Source organism: Tenrec ecaudatus, chromosome 8, assembly GCF_050624435.1.
Source record: "Tenrec ecaudatus isolate mTenEca1 chromosome 8, mTenEca1.hap1, whole genome shotgun sequence".
Classification (NCBI taxonomy): domain Eukaryota; kingdom Metazoa; phylum Chordata; class Mammalia; order Afrosoricida; family Tenrecidae; genus Tenrec; species Tenrec ecaudatus.
Window position 1 is genome coordinate 100203015 of NC_134537.1, and position 20410 is coordinate 100223424.

The following is a 20410-nucleotide window of genomic DNA, read 5'->3' on the forward strand; positions in this document are numbered from 1 at the left end:
GACTAATCTGATTTGTAAGGTAGAATTGAGTATGACAGTAGGGAGAAAGAAGGACCAAAGAACTAGAGGAAAGTTGTGTGTTTCATCGGTGCTATACTGCACCCTGACTGGCTCATCTCTTCCTTGTGACCCCTCTTTGAGGGGATGTCCAGATATCTACAGATGAATAAGTTATTTGATACGCTTGATAATTTTGTGACGCAGGTACTGTCACCATTAGTCCTCCATAAAGAATTTGCCTTACTCACTGCCATCAAGGCAACGAATCAGAACCCACTTGATGACAGTAAGTCAAAGAGGGGTTATGTGATCTGCCTAAGATGACCTCATGTGTGGCAAAGCTAGGATTTGAACCCCAGCAGTCTGGCCCCTCATCGGCATCAAGTCGCTTCCAACTCATGGTGACTCTATAGAGGCTGTAAACTTTACGGGAGTAGAAAGCCTCACCTTGTGAATTTGAACAGCCAAACTTGGTGGAGTAGTGGGTTAGGCATTGGGCTGCTAACTTCAAGGTCAGCAGTTTGAATCCACTAAGCCACTACAAGGGAGAAAGGTGAGGCTACTGGCTTCCAAAAGGATTCACAGCCTTGGAAACCCTATATGGGGTCACTATGAGTTGGAATTGACTTGATGGCAGTGAGAGTCTGACCACAGAACGTGCCTGTGTCCCGCGGAACTGCTGTATCCCCTCTCTGGGAAGAGGTGGGGCCCCAGAAGAGCAAAGCCCTAGTTCACAGTTTATCAGGGAGGCAGCTTGGACAAGAATCTTGATTTCACTTTTCTACAGCAGAGCATTTCCTTCCATGGAACATTCTGTCCTGGCCCTGTGATTCTGTCCCTCCCAGACAATTCTCAGGGGGCACTGTTTGCCAAAACATGCAAAAACCACTCTCACAACATCTGTTTCCCTCTGCCAAATAGGACTGGGAAAATATAGCAGGGCCTCTAGTTCAGACTCAGAGAGATGGGACTTCAAACCCATCTACCCTACGGAAAGACTGGGTGCCCTTCGGTGAGTCATTTAACATCTATAACCTTAGCTCCCCATCAGCAGCAGTGGGGCCAGGACAACAGCTGCCTTCTAGGGCTATTGTGAGGATTACGTCAACTAAGCTCTGTAACGTGTTGGGCAAACTGGCTGTCTCAGTAAGTAGGCTGCTGGCATTAAGACAGATCAATAAGAGGCTATTATTATTATTGATCACATAGACCACAACTGTAAACAGATTTGAGAAGAACACATTCAGAGAGGGATCAGGTTGCAATATAAGCTCTCTGGGGCCCTGCCCCTTGTAAGTCGCAGCACGTGAGGGCAGGCTGTCTGAGCTGTAAGCGTTTACCATCTGAGCCCAACTGGCTAGCAGCCTCAAGTGGAGTCCCTACGGTGGCAGATAATCATTAAGCAGGAGGCAGATGGGAGGGCCACCCCTAACCTATTGTCCATTAAAAGTCAAGTAAATTCTGCTTGCTTTTTTGGTTTGTTTTCTCAATGAGTAAGTATCATTGACTATACCACTTATAATTTTTGGAATGACAGCTTCAGGATTTAAACTGAAATCTGAAATGTAAGAGCTAAAAATAGCTGATAAAAAAACAAAAACAGAGTCATGACTTATAAAAGAATCATATAGCGGACTTCCAGGAAGATGGTGACTGAGTCAAACATACCAGAGGGACTCCACAGAAATCAGCACAGGAGAGTTACTAAGAGGGAAACTCCACACTGCCTGGGTGGCAGGAGGAACATCATAAAGATAATCAGGCACAGATTCACTAGGTTTTGAGGAGCTGGGGGCTTTTGGCTTACCACAGTGGAGGCTGGCTAGGGTTTGACCTTAGCCCTGCCACTGTCTCGGCTGGGTCAAGGATGATTTGGGGCCAGCACAGGGGCTTTATCTCAACATAGCCACAGCTTGCTGTCACCCCGGGGCAGGGATTAAACCCCTCCAGACCCATGGTCAGGGATTGGGGCTCAGCTATATTGTTACTTTTGTATCCCTGACTTATCTCTATTCGCCCCCCCCTCCCAAGTCTCAGCTGACTTAGTATTTTTTCCTCTTCTTTTTTTTCCTTTTTCTCTTCCCTTTTCTCTCACACCACTGCAGACCTCCAGACCACTCCCCTTAACCTAAATCATTTTCACCTGCCCTCCACCCAGCTGGAGGCACTCCATCCTTTGGAGCATAACCCAAGGTTGGGAAAAGCCCACCCACCCTCTGCTAGGGGATATCTTTCCCCACTTCTTTATGGGAAATCCCTCCCACCCAGACTCTGCAGTGCTTGACACTTGATTGAGAAATCTCGCCCAACTTCTTCTTTTTTTTTTTTTAAACAATTTATTAGGGGCTCATACAACTCTTATCACAGTCCATACACATACATACATCAATTGTATAAAGCACATCTGTACATTCTTTGCCCTAATCATTTTCTTTTTTTACATTTTATTAGGGACTCATACAACTCTTATCACAATCCATACATATACATACATCAATTGTATAAAGCACATCCATACATTTCCTGCCCCAATCATTCTCAAAGCATTTGCTCTCCACTTAAGCCCTTTGCATCAGGTCCTCTTTTTTTTAGCCCTCCCTCCACACTCCCCCCTCCCTCATGTGCCCTTGGTAATTTATACATCGTTATTTTGTCATATCTTGCCCTATCCGGAGTCTCCCTTCCACCCCTTCTCTGCCGTCCCTCTCCAAGGGAGGAGGTCACATGTGGATACTTGTAATCAGTTCCCCCTTTCCAACCCACTCACCCTACTCTCTCCCAGCATCGCCCCTCACACCCTTGATCCTGAAGGTATCATCCACCCTGGATCCCCTGTGCCTCCAGCCCTCATATGTACCAGTGTACAACCTCTGCCCTATCCAGCCCTGCAAGGTAGAATTCAGATCATGGTAGTTGTGGGGAGGAAGCATCCAGGATCTGGGGGAAAGCTGTGTTCTTCATCGGTACTACCTCGCACCCTAATTAACCCAGCTCCTCTCCTAAACCCCTCTATGAGGGAATCTCCAGTGGCCGACACTTGGGCCTTGGGTCTCCACTCTGCACTTCCCCCTTCATTCAATATGGCATATATATATATACACACACACACATATATATACACATACATACACATGCACACATATATCTTTTTTTTTTTTTGCATGATGCCTTATACCTGGTCCCTTTGGCACCTCGTGATCGCACTGGCCGGTGTGCTCCTTCCATGTGGGCTTTTTTGCTTCTGAGCTAGATGGCCGCTTGTTCACATTTAAGCCTTTAAGACCCCAGACACTATCTCTTTTGATAGCCGCTCGCCCAACTTCTTTGGGGGAAAATCTTGCCTGTGTGGCTGGGGGAGCTCCTATCCGTCCTCTGTGGTCCCACATGACCGAGGGTACTTCCTCCTGCCTGATGTAGTGCCTCACAGAGTCCAAGGCAGCTCAGTCAACACTCGCCAACATTCCACGCTGCTGTAGGAACCTCTGCAGCGAACTACCTGACCAGGGCAATCCCGCTCACCATTCAAGGTGCTCTACATCAAAGTGGGCAATCCACAAGCATTTGTGGCACTCCTGTTGCAGCAGACACCCCTGCATGCCCTCTGCGGGGCACCAAGCCTCCATGGGCCACACCAGCATGACTTCTTGTGAGATCATCCAGTATAGCATCATCCTTGTGGGTCCACAACAATCTAACCAGCATCCCCTGAGAGGACCATCCAACTGACCCTCCAAATAACAGAATACTGGTTGACTGGGGAAAGAGTGAAGCCACAGGAGGATAAAATGGTAGGCTAATCCCATAGTGAAATTAGCTGCAGGCAGCTCGAAGAAGCATTCCTACAAGTCACCTAGAAAGAGCCAGTGCTCTTCGACTCCCTGGAAAATGGCACCTGGCTCTTCTAAAACAATGCAACACAAAAGCAATCAGCCCCAATGACTTCAATGAAAAAACAGGAGAAACAAAAGGCAATAGTAGAAGATGTCCCTAACATAACAACATGCATAGAAGAAGCAGACATTGAGCTGCCACAGAAAGAAATTTTCAGAATGTTGCTTGGAGTCATACAGGATATGGGGGAAACAATACAGAAAAAGGATGAAATGATAGATGAGATCAAGTCCATACACCAAAGGAAACTATAAGAGCTTAGGGATGAGATAATAAAAACCAGTAGCAATCACACATACTTCACCAATCGAATGGAGGAGGCAGAGAACCGCACCAGTGACCTAGAGGACAGCCAAGCAGACTTTTAAAAACGTGAACAAAAATTTAATAAGATCATCAGAGAAGCTGAAGAAAACCTAAGAACTATGTCTGATGCTATGAAGAGGAATAACATCAGAATAATTGGATTACCAGAGATACACACAACAAAGAAGTCATCTGCAGCAATTGTGAGAGAATTCTTGGAGGAAAACTTCCCTAGCTTAATGAATGAAAACCAGACAACCATTCAGGAGGCTGAAAGAATACCAGCTAGACTGAATCCCAAGAAGAAGTCACAAAGGCACATAATAGTTAAACTATCCAACTTTGAGGAAAAGGAGAAAATCATGAGAGAAGTTAGAGAAAAACAAGCAATCACATATAAAGTTTCCCAAATAAGAATATGTTCAGACCTATCAGCGGACACCATGAAGAAGAGGAAAGAGTGGAGTAACATATTCCAAAAATTGAAAGAAATAACGCAAACCCAAGAATACTCTACCCTGCCAAATTATCTGTCAAGATAGATGGAGAAGTGAGAGTTTTCCCAGAGAAGGAAAAACTCAAAGAATACGTTAGAAGAAACCGAGCCCTACAAAAGAGTCTTGCTGACCCAGTATGCAGAAGAACAGCAGCCACCAAAGTTTTGTTTTCTTTTGTCGATTTGTTTTTCTCTGTATTGTTTTTTTGTCCATACTATTATCTCTGCAGGTCTATCTAGATAAGATAGGCTGGATAAACAATCTGGAGGAGAAAACAACAGGACTGATGGTTCAAGGGGTCATGGGAGAGAGGGAGGTGAGGAAAGGGAAGTGGTGTTAACCAACCCAGGGACAAGGGAACAACAAGTGATCCAAAATCAGTGGCAAGGGCCTGGTGGGGATTGATCAAGGGTAATCCCAAATGAAGGCTGAGCATGATAGAGGGACAGGAAGAAAGTAAAAGGAAATAGAGGAAAGAACTAGGAGGCAAAGGGTATTTATAGAGGTCTAAATATAGGCATGTACATATGTAAATATATTTATATATGATGACGGGGAAATTAAATCTATGTGCATATATTTATAGGTTTAGTATGAAGGTAGCAGATGGACCTTGGGTCTCCACTCAAGTACTCCCTCAATGTAAGAACACTTTGTTCTATTAAACTGGCTTTCCATGCTGTTTACCTTCCCAACAGGATCACTGAAGACAAAGTGGGTGAACAAGCAAATATGGTGAAGAAAGCTGATGGTGCCCAGCTATCAAAAGATCTAGCATCTGGGGACTTAAAGGCTTGAAGGTAAACAAGCGGCCATCTAGCTGAGAAACAACAAAGCCCAAATGGAAGAAGTACACCAGCCTGTGTGATCACGAGGTGCCAAAGGGATCAATTATCAGGCATCAAAGAACAAAAAATCATATCATTGTGAATGAGGGGAAGTGCAAATTGGGGACCCAAAGCCCATCTGTAGGCAACTGGACATCCTTCTCAGAAGGGTCTTGGGGAGTAGTTGAGCCAGTCAGAGTGCAGTGCAGCAATGATGAAGCATACAAACTTCTTCTAGTTCCTAAATGCTTCCTACCCCACCATTCCCCACTATCATGATCTTAATTCTACCTTACAAAGCTGGCTAAACCAGAGGATGTACACTGCTACAGATAGGAACTGGAAACACAGGGAATCCAGGACAGATGATCCCCTCAGGACTAGTGGTGAGAGTGGCAATACGGGGAGGGTGGAGGAAAGGTAGGGTAGAAAGGGGAACCGATTACAAGGATCTACATATAACCTCCTCCTTGGGGGACGGACAACAGAAAAGTGGGTGAGGGGAGACGTCGGACAGTGTAAGACAGGACAAAATAATACTAATTTATAAATTATCAAGGGTTCATGAGGGAAGGAGGAATGGGAGGGAGGGAAAATGAGGAACTTATATCAAGGGCTCAAGTAGAAAGCAAATGTTTCGAGAATGACGATGGCAACAAATTTACAAATGGGCTTGACACAATGGATGGATGTATGGATTGTGATCATAGTTGTACGAGCCTCCAATAAAAAAAGATTAAACAAAAGGATCGTGTAGCTTTTTTAAAGAACAAAATTTTGAGCGCAGACTCTATAGGCATTTTCAATGATCTTGAAACTGGTGAGCATTTATTTGCCAAGTTTTAATGGAGGTAAAAGTAGACAAGAAATCCTTTGATGTCTCACATTTAAACAACACTTATTATGAGCCAGGCATTGTGATAAGTGCTTCATATGCCATATCTTATGTGCCTTCTCCTCATGTTCACCTGTCAAGTAAGTATTATCATTATCCCCAGGTTATCAATGAGAGCATGATTTAGAGAACACGCACCCCCAAACACACAGTGTATTAGTGCTGCTGCGAGAGTCTAACTCAGGGTTGTCTGGTTGGAGTAAGGGGACTTCGAGTTTATGTTATTGCTCTAGTAAATCTAGGGATAAGTTTGACATTTCTCTGTAAACCTACTCTGAAATGTGTGGTCATTTCCAGCCCACCGTAGCCAGGTCCAGCCTCAAAAACCCTAAGGAGCAGCCCCACTCAGTCACTGTGAGTCAGAATTGACCCAGGGGCAGAAGGGTCGTTTCAAGCAGCAACTCAGTACATTTGTTTCAGTCTTCTTCCAAAGTTTCTTTCAAGTTGGAAGTGCAACATGGGAATCAGGTGAGGACAGAGTTAATCCTCTGTTGGACTCCTAGAGCACCTGCTAAGTTCTCATTTGGGCTCCTGTCCCGAAGAGCACACAGGCCCCTAGCTTAAAGCCTGAGAAACATTTCCCAAGAGAAATAAATGTATGAGATGTGATCTCCGCCCCCAAGGAGCTTTGAGGCTAGTGGGCTGCTGGGGCCTGGCTTGCACTGACTGGTAAATAAAGTCCAGGCTCTCTCACGGACAGTAAAAATCCTAACCAGGTCTTGCTGCCTAGGGAACCCTGAGGCTTCCCCGTTGGAAGGGGCACCTGTGGGGTTACAGTGCATGCTGTCGGGACTGGGAAGAGCCTTCCATCCCTGTTTACCCATCTCTGTAAGACACTCTAGAAAAATAATCGATCATTCATGACATTTCTATAAGGTGGAGCCGTTAGGTCATTTTGCAGATGAGGAAATGGAGTCTGAGGAAATGCAACTTGATCCATTTTATGTGGCTAGGTAACGCTGGACCCAAGAGTCAAACCCAGTGGTTTCCGAAGGATGGCAGCGTGAACCTGAGACTGAGTCCTCTTCTATCACTTGCCGGCTTTTCTGCCTCCATTTCTTCCTCTGTAAAATGGGATGGGGACCTTCATATCTACCACCCTGAAAGGAGTGTCCAGCACAAGGACAAGTGCTCTACAAGGATCACCTGTTGTCTACGGAGGAGTAATTCGCAGGTCACCAGGAGTTTTGGGAGTGTTTAGTTCTCCCATTTCTTTCGCCTTCCAGAGCACAGGGCCAGGCAATATATGTGGCTAAGGAGCAAAATGTGTGGGATAGACAAAAGCAATACGAGGTCAGAGAAAGGGTCTTTAAAATGTTCGTAAGTATTTGAGCATTCCTTGTGCCGAAGCCATGCTGAGCTCTCTGAATCAGGCCAATGTCAGCAGGAGGGCTGCCAAGACGGCTGGGAGCACGTCCCTACTGAAGTGAAGGGCCACATGCAGACGTCTGCGTAGACCAGTTAGCTCGGACACAGACAGCAAGTCTCAGCCAGGACTCAGGCTCTGGCCAACCTGCCTGCAAATGCACAGACAGCACTGGTGCTTGTGGGCCCCGAGCAAAAGGGGTGAGTGGATCTCTACCACACCATGTCCCTACACCTGAAGGAGTCAATCACGGCGGGCATGATGGAGAGAAGAAGACATCCTAGACCCGAAGAGCACAGGCCAGGCTCCCAGGAAAGAGCCAGGACCCTAGTCCATCCTGGTGAAATGCCTTTTCCAAGCCTCTCCTATTTGGTCATTACTCTCTGAATCTCCTCAGAGCTGATAAGTTTCTGAATACTTCTTAGCATGTTAAGGCTGTGGGGGCAAACAAAAGAAAGAAAGAGAAACCGAAATCTCAGGACCAATCGAATTATATGATAGGTGGGTTATGTGCCAATAAAATTGTTTTCAAAAAGAAAAAGAAAACTCAAGAGAATTCACAATATTATCTGCTTTCCCGAATTCTGCCATCCACACTTACCACCACACTAAGAACCACGCAAGTTGTGTTTCCAGAGATCCAAGAATGAGACAAACGAGGAAAGAGAGGGAAGAAGAAATGCCTGACCTGATCCCAGAATCCCTTAGGCCCCTGACCCACACACCCATCAGCAAGGACCCACCCTGAGCGCAGAGCTCAGAGGGCCGACGCCTCCTTTGCTGCTGGCTCTCCATCAGAATCAAACGTGAAAGGACAGTGAGAATTCCTACCTCTCCCAGCACGGACTGGAAGCACCACGTGCCGCAGCTGCTCCACCGCTCCTCGGGAAGCCAGTCTCGCTGTGCTGCGCAGGGATGATGGTGGGCAGGCACTGAGATCATGTGTGGGGGGTAGGGATGGCTTGCGAACCAAGCGCTTGGTTCGAGTTTGCGAAGGATGTTTTGTAATTTTTTTGGCTTGAATTTCCAGAGGCAGAACAGGAAATGTCCACTGTGGCCGGGCGTTTGCGTGGGACGTCGCCGCAGTCGCTCCTCGGAAAGGAATGGACCTTCTGAGCGCGCTAACGTCGGCCCTGTGTGGGATTAAAGCTCTGTCTGGAGTCTGGGGCTTTCCCCCTTTACGCGCTCCTCCAGGATTTTTTTTTTTTTTTCAGATGGAACGTCAGCTTCGTTCTTGACATGCTGGAAAAATTTTTTCTCCGCCTAAACTTGGCTCAGGAACACTCTTTCCTTGTGAGAAAGTTTTCCTGTTACAAAGTTCAATGAGAGAGACAGAGAGAGAGCTTTGCTATGCCAATTTTTGCCCCAGAGACATTTTTTTATGGGTCCCCCAACGGTAATCTCTGGATTCCAAGAAACATACACACCCACGTCTCTCTTACTGTTCTGTTCCCCCGACCCACTCACCCAGCCTGAAAGGAAAAAAGCGCTGGAGGCTAGGCACTGGTCTGCTAGATACTAGGCCAGAGGTTCATTGCCACCAGCTCCTCTGAGGGGGCTGGGGCAGGGGGAAAGAGAAAGAGAGAGTGTGTGTGTGTGCGTTTCCCTAAAAGTTGACAGTCTTGGAAACCTGTAGTCTCATTTATTATCCGCGAGTCAGAATTGACTCAATAGCAGTGGGTAGGAATTGAAAAAGGACAATCGTAACTGTCTTTAAGTCGGCTCAGATGGGTACTGCCGCACTCTTTTCTCCGTTTAAGTGCGGCATGGGTGCTTATGAGAAGTAATGATTGTCTTCAAGGTCTTCTCTTAGCTCTAGAGTGTTCTATGATGGCAACAAAGGGATTGGCAGCTCTTCCCAAATGGGAATCCTACATCATCAAGCTACAAATTCTATCTCCTTTGGCCCAGAGCCATAGAGCTAGAGGATTCCTGTTTGTGGTTCTTGGAGGGTGGTGGCGGTGGTCGTAGTAATTAGGGTGACAGAGGCTATTCATAAGATGCATGTGGATAATAGCCTGTAGGTTGACATGTCTGTGAGCTGTCAGAAGCCAACACTACTCAGGAGCCTTCAGGATACTTGTTGACTTTGGCAATAAGACTCTATAGTTCTCATAGTCCTAATTGGGAGTATGTTGCAAGGGCTCAAATTGCATTTTTTAAAATGTTCTTGGAGTTTGGGGACCAAAAGGAAGCCTGAAAGGGCTGTAGGGTAGTCAGGGTACAGTGTCCCAGGGAAGTTCTCCTAGGACAACCCTTGCGACCTTTGAAGAACGAGCATTGTCGTGAGGGAAAATGCCTTGGCGCAAATTTCCTGGCCTTTTTCTCATCAATGCCCTTTTCCAGTCTCCTCAAACTTTTTCTCATAATAAAGCCCCATGTGTCCTTTGAAAAAATTTTTCAAGATTACCCCTTTGGCGTCCCCTTCCAAAATCATTGAGTTGACCTCTCTGCCTGGAGTTAACTGGCCCAGCAGATTCCCTTGGCAGTCAATGTTTTAATTGTTTTTGTTTGTTTATTTGTTTGTTTAAGGTATCCTCGGGAGACTAAGAAAGAGGAGACTTACTGTCTTGGAAACCCACAGGGGCAGTTCTTCTGTGACTTATGGGGTTGCTATGAGTTGGAATCAACTTGACAGCAAAGAGTTGGGTTTTTTGGTAATGGGACTAAGATAAAGGTATCAATGAGAGCACGTGGCTGTGGCCATCCACTGATTGCAGAGGCAAATTTAAACATGTTCTGGACGTATGAATTGCTAATAGTAATACTTTTTTACTTACCTTTTATATAATAAGGCTTTTGCTAATTTGACATTATTGTGCACAAAACTCAGTGATGTGGATTAATTTCATCCTGTTAGGCAGCTGTTGTCTGAGATTGTTGGTTTTTAAAAAAAATCATTTTATTGGGAGCTCGTACAGATATCATACAATTCAATCACATCAAGTAGTATTGTACAATTGCTACCACAGTCAATTTCAAAACATTTTCTTTCTTCTTGAACCCCTTGATATCAGCTCCCCTTTATCCCATCTTTCCCCCACCCTCCCTCCCAGGTGAGTTTTTCTTTTTAAGCTTCATTTTATTCATGTTGCCTATACAGCCAATCTCTCCCACCCAACTCCCAATCACTTTCCATTTTAGAATTGCAAACATCAAAGGGCTCATGAGGGAGGGGGAAGCGGGGAGAGAGGGGGTAAAAAGAGGACTTGATGCAAAGGGCTTAAGTGGAGAGCAAATGCTTTCAAAATGATGAGGGCAAAGAATGTACAGATGTGCTTTATACAATTGATGTATGTATGGATTGTGATAAGAGTTGTATGAGTCCCTAATAAAATGTTAAAAAAAAGAATTGCAAACATTAGCTAGTAATTCTTTCTAGTCACCTATTTATTCTTTCAAATATATAGTCAATATATATTTGCTGACCATCTATCTGTGTGGGTAACACCATGCCAGAAAGTGAGTGTCTCTCTCCTTGCCCTTTACAAAGGGATGTTTGTAAATCAAGTAAGGAGTGCGAAAAAGAGACATGCCTTCTCCATTTGATCTACCATTTCACTTTTAAGTATCTATGGGGAAAAAGGAAGGAAAGAAGGAAGAAAGAAAAGGAAAAATTATGCCCACATACACAACCCAAGTGTCCGTCAACCGATGACAGGGTACATAAGATGTGATATAGCCATACAATTGGGATATTATTTCACCAGAAATAGGGACAGAGTGCTGATGCAGGCAACGACCTGGATGAATCTTGCACATATGATTCTAAATGAAAGAAGCCAACCACAAAAGATCACATATTCTATTATGCTATTTATATGGAATTTCTAGAATCTACCCTAGTATGTCCAGCATACATTCTGAGTCACTGCAACTCCAAGCACATCGGAGCAGACACCGTATGCCCCATAGTGGTTTTCAGTGGTAGATGGTTTTTGCAGAAGTAGATCTTTCGCCAGACCTTTCTTTCAAGGTCCCTTGGGTGTCAGACTCAAAATACCAAGATTTCAGTTCGGAGTCAAGTGAGTTAACTATTTTCACATACAAGGATACAGGTGCAATAAGGGCCCTATGGTGTGGGTGTAGCACGGGGGGTGGGGGGTTGTGGCTGGGGCAGGCATGGCGACAAGTTCATGGGGGCCTTCTCTTACTCAATGAGGCCCACCCGGCTGATGGGGAGCCACTAGACGGGTTGAAGCAGAGAATGTCATGTTTTAGAAGGTCGCTGTGAAGTTCCGAGGAGGGTGCTATTGACTGTGCAGCTCTCACTACAGAATGACGAGCATCAGCTGGGCAAAGAGGTCTGCTACTATTACTTTTGTTGTTATTATCGTTATTGTTTGGAAGGGTGTATTATGTAGGAGTTATTTAGCTACCACAGCACTTCCAGGCCCCTAAAGTAACATTGGCTTTCCCCGAAAACTTCAAAGGACGTTGTCCCCCAGGAAAGCTTTTGAATGGCCATTCACGGCCATATCGGTTCCTTATCCCCGCTCACCTGTCTTCTGCTGTACAGCTGTGTCTATAGATATTTGACCAGAGAGGGTCTTTCACTTTAGTGAAGAAGGAACAGGAAGCAGTGGGAAGGGGTGCAGCGCACTTCCTGTCACATTGGCTGCTATCACCCTTCCAGAATCCAAACTCACCACCCTGCAGTGGATGCTAACTCATAGCGACTCTGTAGAACAGGGGAGGACTGCACCTATGGATTTTCAAGGCTGTAGCTATGCCTGGGACTCAGTCTTTCTCCCGAGGAGTGACTGTTAGTTTTGAACTGCTGATGTTGTAGCCAGCACTATACTTCCAGGGCTCCTTGTTATCACCCTCTGTTGGGTATTTTAGAAGTTAATTTTCAACCTTTAGGTCATGTGATACTTACATTGTTAATTTGATTCTACGACGCTTGCACTGTCCACACTTACACGATGCGCGGGTTGTTAAACAAGTGTGGCTTCTAGGCCAGTGGTTCTCAACCTGTGGGTCGTGACCCCTTTGGGGGTCAAACGACCCTTTCACAGGGGTCACCGATTCCTAACAGTAGCAAAATGACAGTGATGAAGTAGCAACGAAATAATGTTATGGTTGGGGGGGGGGGTGGTCACCACAACATGAGGTATGAAAGGGTCGCGACATTAGGAAGGTTGAGAACCATTGTTCCGGGGTTTCAGTTAATACATGCACAGGCTTATTCAACAAAATGTGCTTAAACATGTACAATGCAGTGAATTATTTAATGTAGCTCTTTTAGTACATCCTTTCTTACTCCCACCAAACAACCTTTATTTTCTTGACATGTCTGTGTAAGAAGGTGAAGGAAGATATTGGCTGGATTATGATTCATCTGTGAGTGATTAGTAACAAGGTTAACTGTGATTGCCATCCTGCTAGGACGGTATAAAGTGAGTCATCTCAGAAGCGTGAGTGTGAGTGGGGGGTGGGGGAGGGTGGGGGGGGAGGTAGGGGGAGGTCTCACTATGAACAAGAGACAAGAGCCAGGAGTAGAGTATGTTCTTTGGCTCCGGAGATTCCCTGAGCATTAACTCTCTGTGATCCAGGAGACAGCTGTGACACCAGAGGAGTAGCAATGAACCAGGCAGCAGCAGCAGCAACAGCAGCAGATCCAGGGCCCAGAATGATGCACTTCCCAGTTACAGAGCTTTTAGGGCTGAGTGCTCTTAGGCAGGAGGCTGGCTTGTGGAATGGGACACCTCTAGACACTGAAAGGGGGTGGGTCCTGTGTATACTGAACTTGGAGCTGGAGTGGTTGCCTTTGGGTTGAAGCTTGTAGGCATGCCCTTTGGGCATTTATTGCCAGCCCCAAATGAGCTTAGTAACATTGCCTGAACAGGGGCAGGGGCAGAGGCAGAGGGCCAAACGGAGGCCTGCCTGCAGGCCTGGCAGAGAAGAAATTGTCCTGACTGCACGACTGTCTCCTAAACACTTCTCACCTTAATTGTACCTTGTTAACTTCCCTAATAATCATAAGCATTGTCTGTGAGTTCTATATGGCTATTACAATTAATTCTAGAACCCAGCCGAGAAGCAGAGAGAGAGGGGCATGGTTGAAAGTTGGGGCATGTCTCATCTCAGCCTTATAGAAATTGGTCTTGGGTGTTGTTGATGTGGAGTTTGATTTTTCTTCCACTTTGGGAGCTAGAGGTAGTGACATGTGGCCCTCATGTCATTTCCACAATATGTCTTTGTGATCAGTGGGTGGTGCCAGACAAGGCCTCGTAGTAACACACTTGTCTTCAGCTGCATAGAGTCCCCTCAGGAGAAAGTGCAAGCTAAACACGGGCTTCTGAGGGGGATCTGCTGTGTCAGTTAATTCAAGGCAGAGCGGCTATGTGATTGTTTCTTGGGATCCCAAAGGAATTTTCTCGATAGATGTTCTCAAAGGACATAGGATGCTCTTGGGAGCTCATTAGAAAAAGTTACAAAGCAAATTGGGAAAAAACGAGGAAAAGGCCAGGAAAGTTGCCCTCAAGAACTTTGTCCTTCACGATACTTCATCTGCTTCACCACGATACTTCATCACGATACTTCATCATGATATTTCATCTGCTTCATCATGATGCTTCTTCACAATACTTCATCTGCTTCTTCACGATACTTCATCTGCTTCTTCATGATACTTCATCACGATACTCCATCATGCTACTCCATCACGATACATCATCTGCTTCACCACGATACTTCATCACGATACTTCATCACGATGCTTCTTCACGATACTTCATCTGCTTCTTCACGATACTTCATCTGCTTCACCATGATACTTCATCATGATATTTCATCTGCTTCATCACAATACTTCATCACGATACTTCATCACGATACTTCATCACGATACTTCATCTGTTCCTGCCTCAAGAGCAGCCAGGGCTGTCCTGCGAGAATTCACCCGAGAAACCTTGTACCACCCACTCTACAGCTCTGATCTTGCCCCTTCAGACTTCTGTTTGCTCCTAAATTAAAAGAGTATTTAAAAGACGATAGATTTGAGTCCCCCGAGGATGCCAAACTGGCTATTTTGATTGGGTATGAATGGAAAAGTGCAGAAATTAAAGAGCTGCAAACATTGCCTTCAGAAATTTTTGGTTCAGTAAAGGTTTCTAGGACCAATAGCAATACTTTTTGACTCGCCCTACTGTGTGTATACAATGGTGCTTCAAAAAGTTTGTGGGAAAGTTCCATTATCTTTTAAATTCCATTTTCCACAAACTTTCTGATGCACCCTTGTGTGTACGTGTACATAGATACATTCACTTAGCTTTATCTCTTTAAAGAATACAGCAGCTGTGCTGCAGTCCTTCTCAGTAGCAAAACTGGCTGTGGTGACCACTAGACAAGGAATCAAAATCTAACAGCAGGCATAAAAAGGAACAACAGCAAACTTTAAGGCATCTAGAAAATATAGTCAAACAGCTTCTGGACCTTAGGTCTTAAGCAACAAGGAAAGATTGTATTGAATCTATTATGAACTGCCAGAAGGGCACTCTTGGAAGAGATGCAGTCAGAGCCTTAGAAAGAAGGATGGCGGGCTTCATTTCGTGTAATTTGGACAGGTTGCCAGGAAGGACCAGTCCCTGGAAAAGGACATCCTGCTTGGTGGAGTAGAGGGTCCATGAGAAAGAGAAAGGCCCTCATTGAGATGGGTGGACACACCATCGCTACAACAAGGGGTGCAGCCAGCAGTGATGGTGACGATGCGCAGGCTGGTTGTGTTTCATAGGGCTCCTGTGAGTCACACTGACTTGATGGGACCTAAGACCAGCAAACAACAATAAAAACAATATCAATAGCATATGTGATATAGTAACCTCTTTTCCCCACAGAAATCAGTTTCTAAAAAGTGAAAAGACCTGGATAGGGCAGAGGTTGTACACTGGTGCATATGGGAGCTGGAGGCACAGGGAATCCAGGGTGAATGATACCTTCAGGACCAGGGGTGTGAGGGGCGATGCTGGGAGAGTAGAGGGTGAGTGGGTTGGAAGGGGGGAACTGATTACAAGGATCCACATGTGACCTCCTCCATGGGAGATGGACGGCAGGGAAGGGGGGTGGGGAGGGAGACTCCGGATAGGGCAAGATATGACAAAATAACAATCTATAAATTATCAAGGGCTCATGAGGGAGGGGGCAGTGGGGAAGGAGGGGAAAAAAAAAGAGGACCTGATGCAAAGGGCTTAAGTGGAGAGCAAATGCTTTGAAAATGATTAGGGCAAAGAATGTACAGATGTACTTTATACAATTGATGTATCTATATGTATAGATTGTAATAAGAGTTGTATGAGCCCCTAATAAAATGTAAAAAAAAAAAAGTGAAAAGACAAGTTAAAAATCGGGAGAAGGTATTTGCAGATACCATCATAAAAATATATAAAGGAGAAAAGAAAAAAATATGTAAAGAATATATATAGTTATTGGTAGGAACCCTGGTGGTGTAGTAGTCACAGGTTGGGTTGCTAACTAAAAGGTCAGTAGTTCGAAACTGCTCCCTGGGATAAAGATGGGGCTTTCTACTCCTGTAAAGTTACCACCCCGGAAACTCAAAGGAAACTCAAGCTACTCTGTCCTATAGGGTCATTAGGAGCCCTGGTGGTGTAGTAGTTACATGTTGGGCTGCAATTCGCATGGTCAGCAGTTTGAAACCACCAGCAGTTGAGCGGGAGACAGACTGGGCTTTCTACTCCCATAAGCAGTTACAGTCTCAGAATCCCACAGGAAATCACTAAGAGTTACAACTCCATGGCAGTCAGTGAGGAGCAGTAACAGTCATTGGCCTTGGTGATCACCAGAGGTGCAGCAGGGGATTCGGACTGTTAACAGTTGTCCTTTTTTCTCACGGTGATGGAATAGGTATGCACCAAGATAATGGATGCTTCTAAGCTGTTGTTCTCTCTCTCTCTCTCTCTCTCATACATGTGTGTACGCACGCGCACACACACGATGTTTAGGTAAATGCTATGATAGATAATTTAGCAACAACCACACCCACCAAAATCCATGTGTGTGATCAAATAGATACATTTGGGTAAGTGCAAAAACCATTGCTACAAAATTATCGAAACTTTTATTAAACCAAAACATCAAAATGTGAAGCTACCTTCCTTCGGCATTTACACACTTCTGAAGACCTTGTTTCCAGCCCTCTAAGCCTTCTCTGAAGAGTTCTGCACTTTGACTTACACCACATCAAAACAGTAAGGACTCTCAAATCATGTTCCTTTTACATATTCTTTGAATGCCGAGAAACAAAATCGTCTTTGAATTTTGAAAAGCAAAAGTCGGCAGGGTCACCTAGGGCTGTAGGATAGATGGGGTAAGGCTTCCCAGGGAAACTCTCATAGGACAGCCCTTGTATCCTGGGGGAATAAGAGCGTGCATTGTCGAGTCGGGGGTGGGGGGGTGGGGGGGTAGGGGGGGGGGACTTCCTTCGTACAATTGTCCTGAGTTGTTTTTTTCTCTCACAATTTCAATGTTCTGTTTTCTTGAAACAGCTTCATAGTAAGACCCCATGATCATGGAGGGAAAGTTCATGAAAAACAGTTTAAAAATTAATGAAAAATTTCCGTGTACTTTTTGAATCCCGCACCTTGGTGTAGTTCATACAGCCTGTGTTCATATCTATTGAGTAACATAAGGTATCTTAAAAGTTTGCAAGTGGCCATCGAAGTCACAAATATTGGCCTCTACTTGTCGGGCACAAAAGAAGGAAGGAAACCAGGCCTCAGGAAAGAACTCGCCTACCGGAGTGTTTGTCTACAGGAACGACGGGTTTCCCTACCCTGAGACGAGACCAGAAGAACTAGAGGATGCGCTGCCACGGCCACCAAACATTCTGATCAAGATGCCGGTACACAGGTCCTGATAGAAAGGAAGGAAAATGTGGAACGGAAATGTAAAGTGCCAAAGTATCTAGATAAATGGGACCCATGGAGACAGAGGAAGCCCCAAGATCATTTACTCTGAAAGAGTTATTCAAGTCTGTCTCAGGACACCTTGACCCGACGAGCAGGCTAGCCCATAAAGCAAGGAACACCGCACCTACAAAACTCTTTGAGGCCAAATGATTGACAAACACTCTCGAAAGCACAACTGAGAAGGCTAGGAAGGGGGGCGGGGGCGGCTATGAGACTAGGTTGATGGGAGTGGAACAACCAGAACAGAAATAATGAGGACATTAGGGACAAGGTGAAGACTGTAACCAATGTCACTGGATATGTTTACACACAGTATCACTGCATAATGTGCGGAGAAATCGTTGAATGGGAACTTGTTCTGTGTATATTTCCACCCAAAATTCAAGGAAGCATTGTTTTAAACATTGTCTCTCTTGTAAACAGTGCTAAGCTCTGAAACAACCTAATAGCCCATCATTGGAAGAGTCAAACAAGCCATGAGAGTCAAACTAAATATTACATTGCAAGATGAATGACCCACAGAAACACGCGATAATACAGATGAATATTAATAATATAAAATTAAAAGTCAGTCTCGACAGGATACACTTTTAGCGAAGATAATAGATTCAATAGACCTATAAGGAAAAGGTAACAAGGGAAAGATGGGCCCTGGAGGCAGAGATGTTGAAGGCAGGGACAATTGACCAGAGAGGGGCTATTACTAAAACTCTATTTTCTAGTTTTGGGTAGTGAGTGTGTGCATGCTGACAACCTTACGAAAAATAAGTTACCCATTAAAGAAGGCCATGTCTAGACCAGTGAGCGTGAGCGTGTCCAGAGCCAAAGTTTCATACTGAGTCAGGATTGACTTGATGGCAGTGGGTTTGGGTTTGATTCTTGTTGAGCTCCCAAGAGGCCACAGCAAGGAAATAGAGTTCAGCTGATCTTTCCCAAAGTTTCCTCCCAGGAACAGGGCCAGGCAGTGGTGTGGGAAACACCTGCTGGGTTGCTAACCACCGACTCCGCAGGAGCAGCCTACTGCCGTAAAGAGGTACAGCGTTGTCAACACACAGGGGCAGTTCTACTCTGTCCCATACGCTCACTGTGAGTCCACATCGCCTGAAGGAAGTGATTTTTGTTGACCAGGATAATAAACTGTTTCTTGGGGAAGGTCAGGTGTGGTTCTTGCATCTGGCCAGTAGATGGAGGCATCGCTATTGCAGACAGAAATCTCACACTTGCCTTTCAGGAGCTTCCTCTTACTGGAGCACCAGGACACAGGGCTGCCATTAACGCCTATTTGTAACCAACATAGGTGACCGGCACAGATTTATCAGTCAAACGTGCTTAGATTCAGAGTTGGACAAAGCCACGTTCTGATCCTGGCTCCGCCACTGAGTAGCTTGTTCTTGAGCATATTAATGCCCCAAACTCAGTTACCTCATTTATAAAATGTGGATTTCACAGCTCCACACAATCCCAAATCTTGTACTTGAAAAGCTTAACTGACCTGAGGTTTCCTATTATTTTTCATTGCGTGAATATTCTCCTATTTCATAGTCAATGTGTTATGTTATGGGATGCTCCCTGGGACTCGGGATTTGGTGTGCTGTGCTGATTTCCTGTAACCATGGGGTCGAGTCTGACTTAGAGTTACCCTGTAGAACAGATGAAAATTTCTCTATAGCGTTTCCAAGGCTGTAGTCTTCAAGGGAGCACACGGCCATAGCTTTCTCACTCTTGAGTGGCTGGTGACTTTGAACCACTGACCTAACGGTTAGGAGCCTAGTGCTCAGTTACAGAGTCACGGGGCTCCTTTGTGCTGGGTTGCCTTTCTAAAGTCTGAAGAAGAAAAACAATGAGAATCCCAAAGCACCCCTGGCTTTTAGGCAAGAGCGTGCACCCTGCACTACTGACTGCAAAGGGTGGTGTGAACATGAAACACTTAGCATGGTGTTTGATGCACGAGAGCAGCGGTTCTCCACCTTCCTCATGCCGTGACCCTTTACTACAGTTCCTCATGTTGTGGTGACCCCCCAACTATAACATTATTTTTGTTGCTACTTCATAACTGTCATTTTTCTACTGTTATGAATCGTCGTGTAAATATCTGATAAGCAGGATGTACTTTCATCGTTACAAAGTGAACATAATTAAAGCACAGTGATTCATTACAAAGACAATATGTAATTATGTATTGTGAAATATTTATTTCTAATTACAAATCAATGAAATTTTGTCTTAAAGCATGGTGTAGCATGGGTAACAGTCTTCCCCCAGGGTGCTCATAGGTGGGTGTATCTGCATGTGGGCGGGCCCGCCTGGAGACGGAGAGAGGAGCGGTGTCTCGGTTCCTAAGACCATCAGAAATATGTGTTTTCCAATGATCTTAGGCGAACCCCATGAAAGGGTCATTCTCCCCCCACAGGGTCGCGACCGACAGATTGAAAAGCACTTGTCTAGCAATCTTCTTTTACTCAGCAAGCCCAGCAGGTCTGGGGTCGGCAGATAAAAGGCCCGGGGAGCAAACCAGGAATCCACACTGGTGTCCTTCTATCACTCATTTGACACAATGTACTAAGCACCTACATTTCTGCTGGCCATGTTCCATCCCTACGGGCAGACGCTGGGGTGCCTCAGGTTAAGCCCATTATCAAGGTCAATGGGAGGCCAGACAGTCCTGGGGAAAGGCAAAGTTAAGACACAGAAGTAGGGGG

The 20410-nt window shown here is 45.3% G+C and overlaps 1 protein-coding gene across 1 annotated transcript in view; it reads right to left on the reverse strand.

The window, feature by feature from the left end:
* The window catches only part of TACC1 (transforming acidic coiled-coil containing protein 1), a 140266-nt gene extending 131341 nt beyond the window's left edge, over positions 1–8925 (reverse strand). Inside the window, exon 1 of the mRNA XM_075556654.1 lies at positions 8614–8925. The gene's annotated coding sequence lies outside the window, so the exon portion shown is untranslated. The remainder of the gene's footprint in view (positions 1–8613) is intronic.
* Positions 8926–20410: the final 11485 nt, after the last annotated feature.